Genomic DNA, 9,340 nt, shown 5'->3' on the forward strand with positions numbered 1-9,340 from the left:
CCTTTCTCCCATTGAAGAACTAAAGACAGTCTTTACAGGTACTAAAGAAGTTCTCTCCCTGTACCGAGGAATGAATGGAAAATACTAGGATCCATTAAGAGTTCCCCTGTATGAATTTATTGTTGGTTCCTACTGATTTCTAAGTTGGAAACGTTAGCAATCCCCTCTACCAGTGTAATACCTGTCCAGGTGATTTTTTTCCCCATTGTTGTTATGCCTATAAAGTAGGGATGGCAAACACTGACAGCTTCAATGGCCAGGAAGGTAATTTAAATAAGTGAATAAGTCACTTTTAGATAGTAGGAAGTGGTCAAAACTATGGCAAAGTGGAGAACTGATGTCTGGCCTGAAGGAATTTTTTTAAATTGTACAAGCCAAATCAAACAACAGGTTTAAAATACTGCTGGCATGGGTCCCTGAAAAAGCTTTTCTAAACTTCCCTCTAAAACACCTATGGCGATTCAGAAGAAAGGGAAAAGAAAGATGAAAACCAACAACTGTGGTGAAAAACAGTACTATCAGTCAAGTTATTGTCAGAATTTGAGACGAATTTCCACTTTAAAGAAAACTGATGGAGATGAATGGAAGAATGATCATGCTTACCTAGGAGTCCATAAGAGAACACTTTTTCTGTTTTTTCAGTCAATCCAAACACAAAATTGAGGAACCATCCTTATGCCAAGTGATTGTTATTTTTTGTGGGAGGGAGAATAGCGCATGTCTGATTCCCCTTAAGCACACCAAAGACTACAACTCCCAGAAAGCTCATGGGCAAGAAATAGAAAGTAGGGGCATTGTGAAAGGCTTCACCATGCCAGGAAGAGGTCCTATAGAAATCCATCATCAGACACTCCATGCGCTGCACCTGGTAGAGAAACTGGTGGTAGGGGTCGAAGAAGATTCCATCTCACTCCTAGAAAGGCTGTGAAGAGGTTAGGAGCAGAATACTTCAAACTGCCTAATATTCTAATCTATGAATGTACTGTAATTACAACCCATTTCTCATTCTAGTAGAGTTGCTTACAATACTTTTTTGATTCTTCTCTATGACAAACAAGCCTAAATCTTTTTACCAAATCCTTTTTACCTTCAATATTATAAATTTCGTTCAAGATAATTATCTACTCTTTTTTATATAGACACAACCCTGTCATACTCCCTAGGCATTATTTCACTTGTTTCATTGTTAAATCATTGTTTAGTTTCCTGTTTCAAAAGTGTGAGTTCCTCTAGGGATGAAAGACTTGGTTTACATGACTTTGGATAACAGGGGGCTAAAACAGTGCCTCATATACATAGATAACCAATGAATATTCATTGAATGAATGAATGAATGAGAGATATGGGTGGAGAAGGAGAGTCAGTGGAGGGAGAGTCCTGATGACCAACTTTATTAGTTAAGATGTGGCATTTTGCAATAAAACATCAATGAAAGGTCTTGAACTCAGAAATGATTTAAGAGGAATTATTGGGGAAGCTGTGAGTATGCTATGTGCTGAGTTCAGTGGAGTTGGTCACCAGATGTGAGGGTGAGGGCCTGGATAACCACAAGTGCATACAGTGACACTTTAACGATCTAAATTTCCTAAATCGCCCAACTGTGCAAATTATAATTCTAAAAAAGAACATTTTACATCATTAAAAAGCAAATTCCGTAAGGAAGACTTTCAAGGTCCCCTGTAAGAAATAGAAAAAAAAGTTCCTTCTCATAAAACAGGCCAACATAAGCTCAGGGTGCCTGTTCTGTTTCTATTCCAGTAAATAAAGATATTTACTTTCTTTCTTTCTTTTTTTTTTTTATTTTTCTAATGTTGAACTCATTGAAAGCTTAGTTGAGAGAAGTAGGTCTTGAGGAGTCATCTATGGTAGTTTTTTTGAGGAGTCATCTATGGTAGTTTTTTTAATTGAGGCAAAATTGATATACAGTATTACTTAAGTTTCAGGTATACAACATAGTGATTCACAATTTTTTAAGGTTATACCCCATTTATAGTTATTATACAATATTAGCTATATTCCTTGTGCTGCTCAGTATATCCTGTTGCTTATTTATTTTATACATAATAGTGGGTACCTCTTAATCCCCTACCCTTATCTTGCCCTTCCCGTTTTTTCTCTCCCCACTGCTAACCACGAGTTTGTACTCCAAAAGATATTTTCTTTTAACTGTGAAGTTCAATGGACTGTGCCATCGTGGGCATAGCAATATTAAGGGAGTCGTGAAATCTGAATTCTGCTGCCATTTCCCTACTTGGATTTCTTTGGTGACGTTTCGAAAATCTTTGGCTCTCTCCTTGCATCAGTGACTATATTTGTCAAATAGATATCATAGCTTCCACCCACTCACAGCAGTGGTATGAAGATGAATGAGAAAATAATAGGGAAGCACTGAGTTCTGAAGCATTTTAAGCCAATGATTCCATTTGAACACTATGGATTACTATTGCTGTATCTCATCATATTGGAACATATTTTATTGTGGTTATAAACCTGCAGGGTAAACTGTAAACTAATTTGGGCAGATTTTGTTACAAATAGCAAGATAGAGTAAGGAATAGCTCTTTATTCATCCATGAAATGTGTGGGATGGGAAGGTGATGAGGGGTAAATTGCTGGTAATCTTCTGTTGGTCTATTTGTGAACATTTCATCCCTGCCTGTTAGTTCCTAGAGGTCCATATCACTTTCATCTCCTCTAGAACAACTGTTATGGTACGAGACGAGTGCAATTTAGAAAGTTCTTAGACATCCCTAGTCCTTTAGCCACTCTGTTGACTGAAGCTTTGATTATTTGAACCAGGTCTGTTTCTGGTCAATACGGATTTCTGTTATCTTAAAAATATCAGGGGAAAGGGGGAGGTTAAAACAATGGGAGAGGAGCTTCAATATGGCAGAAGAGTAAGACACAGAGATCAACTTCCTCCCCACAGATACATCAGAAATACATCTACACGTGGAACTGCTCCTATAGAACACCCACTGAATGCTGGCAGAAGACCTCAGACCTCCCAAAAGGCAAGAAACTCCCCCACATACCTGGGTAGGGCAAAAGAAAAAAGAAAAAACAGAGACAAAAGAATAGGGACAGGACCTGCACCAGCGGGAGGGAGTTGTGAAGCAGGAAAGGTTTCCACACACTAGGAAGCCCCTTTGCGGGCAGAGACTGCGGGAGGCGGAGCGGGGGAGCTTCGGAGCCACGAGGAGAGCACAGCAACAGGGGTGCAGTGGTCAAAGCGGAGAGATTCCCGCACAGAGGATCGGTGCCGACCAGCACTCACCAGCCCGAGAGGCTTGTCTGCTCACCCGCCGGGGCGGGCGGGGGTTGGGAGCTGAGGCTCAGGCTTCGGAGGTTGGATCCCAGCGAGAGGACTGGGGTTGGTGGCATGAACACAGCATGAAGCGGGTAGTGCACCACAGCTAGCCGGGAGGGAGTCCTGGAAAAAGTGTGGACCTGCCGAAGAGGCAAGAGACTTTTTCTTGCCTCTGTTACCTGGTGCGCGAGGAGAGGGGATTAAGAACACTGCCTAAATGAGCTCCAGAGACGGGCGCGAGCCGCGGCTATCAGCGCGGACCCCAGAGAAGGGCATGAGATGCTAAGGCGGCTGCTGCCACCACCAAGAAGCCTGTGTGCGAGCACAGATCACTATCCACACCTCCCTTCTGGGGAGCCTGTGCAGCCCACCACTGCCAGGGTCCCGTGATCCAGGGACAATTTCCCCGGGAGAACGCACGGCGTGCCTCAGGCTGGTGCAACGTCACGCTGCCCTCTGCCGCCGCAGGATCGCCCCACACTCCGTACCCCACCCTCCCCCCGGCCTGAGTGAGCCAGAGCCCCCGAATCAGCGGCTCCTTTAACACCGTCCTGTCTGAGCGAAGAACAGACGCCCTCTGGCGACCTACATGCAGAGGCGGGGCCAAATCCAAAGCTGAGCCCCTGGGAGCTGTGAGAACAAACAAGAGAAAGGGAAATCTCTCCCAGCAGCCTGAGGAGCAGCGGATTAAATCTCCACAGTCAACTTGATGTACCCTGCATTGGTGGAATACCTGAATAGACAACGAATACCAAATTCAGGAGGCAGACTTTGGGAGCGACGATATATTTTTTTTTCCCCTTTTTTTCTTTTTGTGAGTGTGTATGTGTCTGCTTCTGTGTGTGATTTTGTCTGTATTGCTTTGCTTTTACCATTTATCCTAGGGTTCTGTCTGTCCATTTTTTTCTTACTTTCAAAATTTTTTTTCTTAATAATTATTTTTTATTTTAATAACTTTATTTTATTTTACTTCATTTTATTTTATCTCCTTCTTTCTTTCTTTCTTTCTTTCTTTTCTCCCTTGTATTCTGAGCCGTGTGGATGACAGGCTCTTGGTGCTCCAGCCAGGCATCAGGGCTGTGCCACTGAGGTGTGAGAGCCAAGTTCAGGACCCTGGTCTATAAGAGACCTCCCAGCTCCAGTAATATCAAATGGCGAAAATCTCCCAGAGAGCTCCATCTCAAGGCCAAGACCCAGCTCCACTCAATGATCAGCAAGCTACAGTGCTAGAAACCCTATGCCAAACAACTAGCAAGACAGGAACACAACCCCACCCATTAGCAGAGAGGCTGCCTAAAATAATAACAAGGCCACAGGCACGCCAAAACACACCACCAGAGGTGGACCTGCCCACCAGGAAGACAAGATCCAGCCTCATCCACCAGAACACAGACACTAGTACCCTCCACCAGGAAGCCTACACAACCCACTGAACCAACCTTAGCCACTGGGGACAGACACCAAAAACAACAGGAACTACGAACCTGCAGCCTGCGAAAAGGAGACCCCAAACACAGTATGTTAAGCAAAAAGAGAAGACAGAAAAACACACAGCAGATGAAGGAGCAAGGCAAAAACCCACCAGACCTAATAGATGAAGAGGAAATAGGCAGGCTACCTGAAAAAGAATTCAGAATAATGATAGAAAAGATGATCCAAAATCTTGGAAATAGAATGGACAAAATACAAGAAACGTTTAACAAGGATCTAGAAGAACTAAAGAAAAAACAATGATGAACAACACAATAAATGAAATTAAAAATTCTCTAGAAGGGATCAATAGCAGAATAACTGAGGTAGAAGAACGGATAAATGACCTGGAAGATAAAATAGTGGAATTAACTAGAGCACAGTAGAATAAAGAAAAAAAATGACAAGAATTGAGGACAGTCTCAGAAGCCTCTGGGACAATATTAAACGCACCAACATTTGAATTACAGTAGTCCCAGAAGAAGAAGAGAAAAAGAAAGGAACTGAGAAAATATTTGAAGAGACTATAGTTGAAAACTTCCCTAACATGGGGAAGGAAAGAGTCAATCAAGTCCAGAAAGCGCAGAGAGTCCCATACAGGATAAATCCAAGGAGAACCACGCCAAGACACATATTAATCAAACTATCAAAAATTAAATACAAAGAAAAAATATTAAAAGCAGGAAGGGAAAAACAACAAGTAACACACAAGGGAATCGCCATAAGGTTAACAGCTGATCTTTCAGCAGAAACTCTGCAAGCCAGAATGGAGTGGCAGGACATATTTAAAGTGATGAAGGAGAAAAACCTACAACCAAGATTACTCTAGTCAGCGAGGATCTCATTCAGATTTAAGGGAGAAATTAAAACCTTTATGGACAGGCAAAAGCTAAGAGAATTCAGCACCACCAAACCAGCTTTACAACAAATGCTAAAGGAACTTCTAAAGGCAAGAAACACAAGAGAAGGAAAAGACCTACAATAACAAACCCAAAACAATTAAGACAATGGGAATAGGAACATACATATCGGTAACTACCTTAAATGTAAATGGATTAAATGCTCCAACCAAAAGTCACAGACTGGCTAAATGGATACAAAAACAAGACCCATATATATACTGTCTACAAGAGACCCACTTCAGACCTAGGGACACATACAGACTGAAAGTGAGGGAGTGGAAAAATATATTCCATGCAAATAGAAATCAAAAGAAAGCTGGAGTAGTGATTCTCATATCAGACAAAATAGACTTTAAAACAAAGACTATTACAAGAGACAAAGAAGGACACTACATAATGATCAAGTGATCAACCCAAGAAGAAGATATAACAATTGTAAATATTTATGCACCCAACATAGGAACACCTCAATACATAAGGCAAATACCAACAGCCATAAAAGGGGAAATCGACAGTAACACAATCATAGTAGGGGACGTAAAGACCCCACTTTCACCAATGGACAGGTCATCAAAAATGAAAATAAATAAGGAAATACAAGCTTTAAATGATACATTAAACAAGATGGACTTAATTGATATTTATAGGACATTCCATCCAAAAACAACAAAATACATATTCTTCTCAAGTGCTCATGGGACATTCTCCAGGATAGATCATATCTTGGGTCACAAATCAAACCTTGGTAAATTTAAGAAAACTGAAATCGTATCAAGTATCTTTTCCGACCAAAATGCTCTGAGACTAGATCTCAATTAGAGGGAAAAATCTGTAAAAAGTACAAACACATGGAGGTTATACAATACACTACTTAATAACCAAGAGATCACTGAAGAAATCAAAGAGGAAATCAAAAAATACCTAGAAACAAAGGACAATGAAAACACGACGACCCAAAACCTATGAGATGCAGCAAAAGCAGGTCTAAGAGGGAAGTTTATAGCAATACAATCCTACCTTAAGAAACAAGAAACTTCTCAAATAAACAACCTAAACTTACACCTAAAGCAATTAGAGAAAGAAGAACAAGAAAACCCCAAAGTTAGCAGAAGGAAAGAATCATAAAGATCAGATGAGAAATAAATGAAAAAGAAATGAAGGAAACGATAGCAAAGATCAATAAAACTAAAAGCTGGTTCTTGAGAAGATAAACAAAATTGATAAACCATTAGCCAGACTCATCAAGAAAAAAAGGGAGAAGACTCAAATCAATAGAATTAGAAATGAAAAAGGAGAAGTAACAACTGACACTGCAGAAATACAAAGACTCATGAGAGATTATACTACAAGCAACTCTATGCCAATAAAATGGACAACCTGGGAGAAATTGACAAATTCTTAGACATGCACAACCTTCTGAGACTGAACCAGGAAGAAATAGAAAATATGAACAGACCAATCACAGGCACTGAAATTAAAACTGTGATTAAAAATCTTCCAACAAACAAAAGCCTAGGACCAGATGGCTTCACAGGGGAATGCTATCAAACATTTAGAGAAGAGCTAACACCTATCCTTCTCAAACGCTTCCAAAATATAGCAGAGGGAGGAACACTCCCAAACTCATTCTACGAGGCCACCATCACCTTGACACCAAAACCAGACAAAGATTTCACAAAGAAAGAAAAGGCCAATATCACCGATGAACACAGATGCAAAAATCCTCAACAAAGTACCAGCAAACAGAATCCAACAGCACATTAAAAGGATCATACACCATGATCAAGTGGGGTTTATCACAGGAATGCAAGGATTCTTCAATATATGCAAATCAATCAATGTGATACACCATATTAACAAACTGAAGGAGAAAAGCCATATGATCATCTCAATAGATGCAGAGAAATCTTTTGACAAAATTCAACACCCATTTATGATAAAAACCCTCCAGGAAGTAGGCATAGAGGGAACTTTCCTCAACATAATAAAGGCCATATATGACAAACCCACTGCCAACATTGTCCTCTATGGTGAAAAACTGAAATAATTTCCACTAAGATCAGGAACAAGAAAAGGTTGCCCTCTCTCACCACTATTATTCAACATAGTTTTGGAAGTTTTAGCCACAGCAATCAGAGAAGAAAAAGAAACAAAAGGAATCTAAATCGGAAAAGAAGAAGTAAAGCTATCACTGTTTGCAGATGACATGACACTGTAGAGAATCCTAAAGATGCTACCATAAACCTACTAGAGCTAATCAATGAATTGATTGTAGCAGGATACAAAATGAATGCACAGAAATCTCTGGCATTCCTATACACTAATGATGAAAACTCTGAAAGTGAAATTAAGAAAACACTCCCATTTACCATTGCAACAAAAAGAATAAAATATCTAGGAATAAACCTACCTAAGGAGACAAAAGACCTGTATGCAGAAAATTATAAGACACTGATGAAGAAATTAAAGATGATACTGACAGACGGATAGATATACCATGTTCTTGGATTGGAAGAATCAACATTGTGAAAATGACTCTACTACCCAAAGCAATCTACAGATTCAATGCAATCCCTATCAAACTACCACTGGCATTTTTCACAGAACTAGAACAAAAAATTTCACAATTTGTATGGAAACACAAAAGACCCTGAGTAGCCAAAGCAATCTTGAGAAAGAAAAACAGAGCTGGAGGAATCAGGCTCCCTGACTTCAGACTGTACTACAAAGCTACAGTAATCAAGGCAGTATGGTACTGGCACAAAAACAGAAGTATAGATCAATGGAACAGGATAGAAAGCCCAGAGATAAACCCATGCACATATGGTCACCTTATCCTTGATAAAGGAGGTAAGAATATATAATGGAGAAAAGACAGCCTCTTCAATAATTGGTGCTGAGCAAACTGGGCAGCTACATGTAACAGAATGAAATTAGAACACTCTCTAACACCAAACACAAAAATAAACTCAAAATGGATTAAAGACCTAAATGTAAGGCCAGACACTATCAAATTCTTAGAGGAAAACATAGGCAGAACACTCTATGACATAAATCACAGCAAGATCCTTTTTGACCCAACTCCTAGAGAAATGGAAATAAAAACAAAAATAAACAAATGGGACCTAATGAAACTTCAAAGCTTTTGCACAGCAAAGGAAACCATAAACAAGACGAGAAGACAACCCTCAGAATGGGAGAAAATATTTGCAAATGAAGCAACTGACAAAGCATTAATCTCCAAAACATACAAGCAGCTCATGCAGCTCAATATCAAAAAAACAAACAACCCAATCCAAAAATGGGCAGAAGACCTAAATAGATATTTCTCCAAAGAAGATATACAGATTACCAACAAACACATGAAAGAATGCTTAACGTCATTAATCATTAGAGAAATACAAATCAAAACTACAATGAGATATCATCTCACACTGGTCAGAATGGCCATCATCATGAAATCTACAAACAATAAATGGTGGAGAGGGTGTGGAGAAAAGGGAATCCTCTTGCAGTATTGGTGAGAATGTAAATTGATACAGCCACTATGGAGAACAGTATGAGGGCTCCTTAAAAAACTACAAATAGAACTACCATACATCCCAGCAATCCAACTACTGGGCATATACCCTGAGAAAACCATAATTCAAAAAGAGTC

The sequence above is a fragment of the Orcinus orca genome, chromosome 6 (genome assembly GCF_937001465.1).
Source record: "Orcinus orca chromosome 6, mOrcOrc1.1, whole genome shotgun sequence".
Lineage (NCBI taxonomy): Eukaryota > Metazoa > Chordata > Mammalia > Artiodactyla > Delphinidae > Orcinus > Orcinus orca.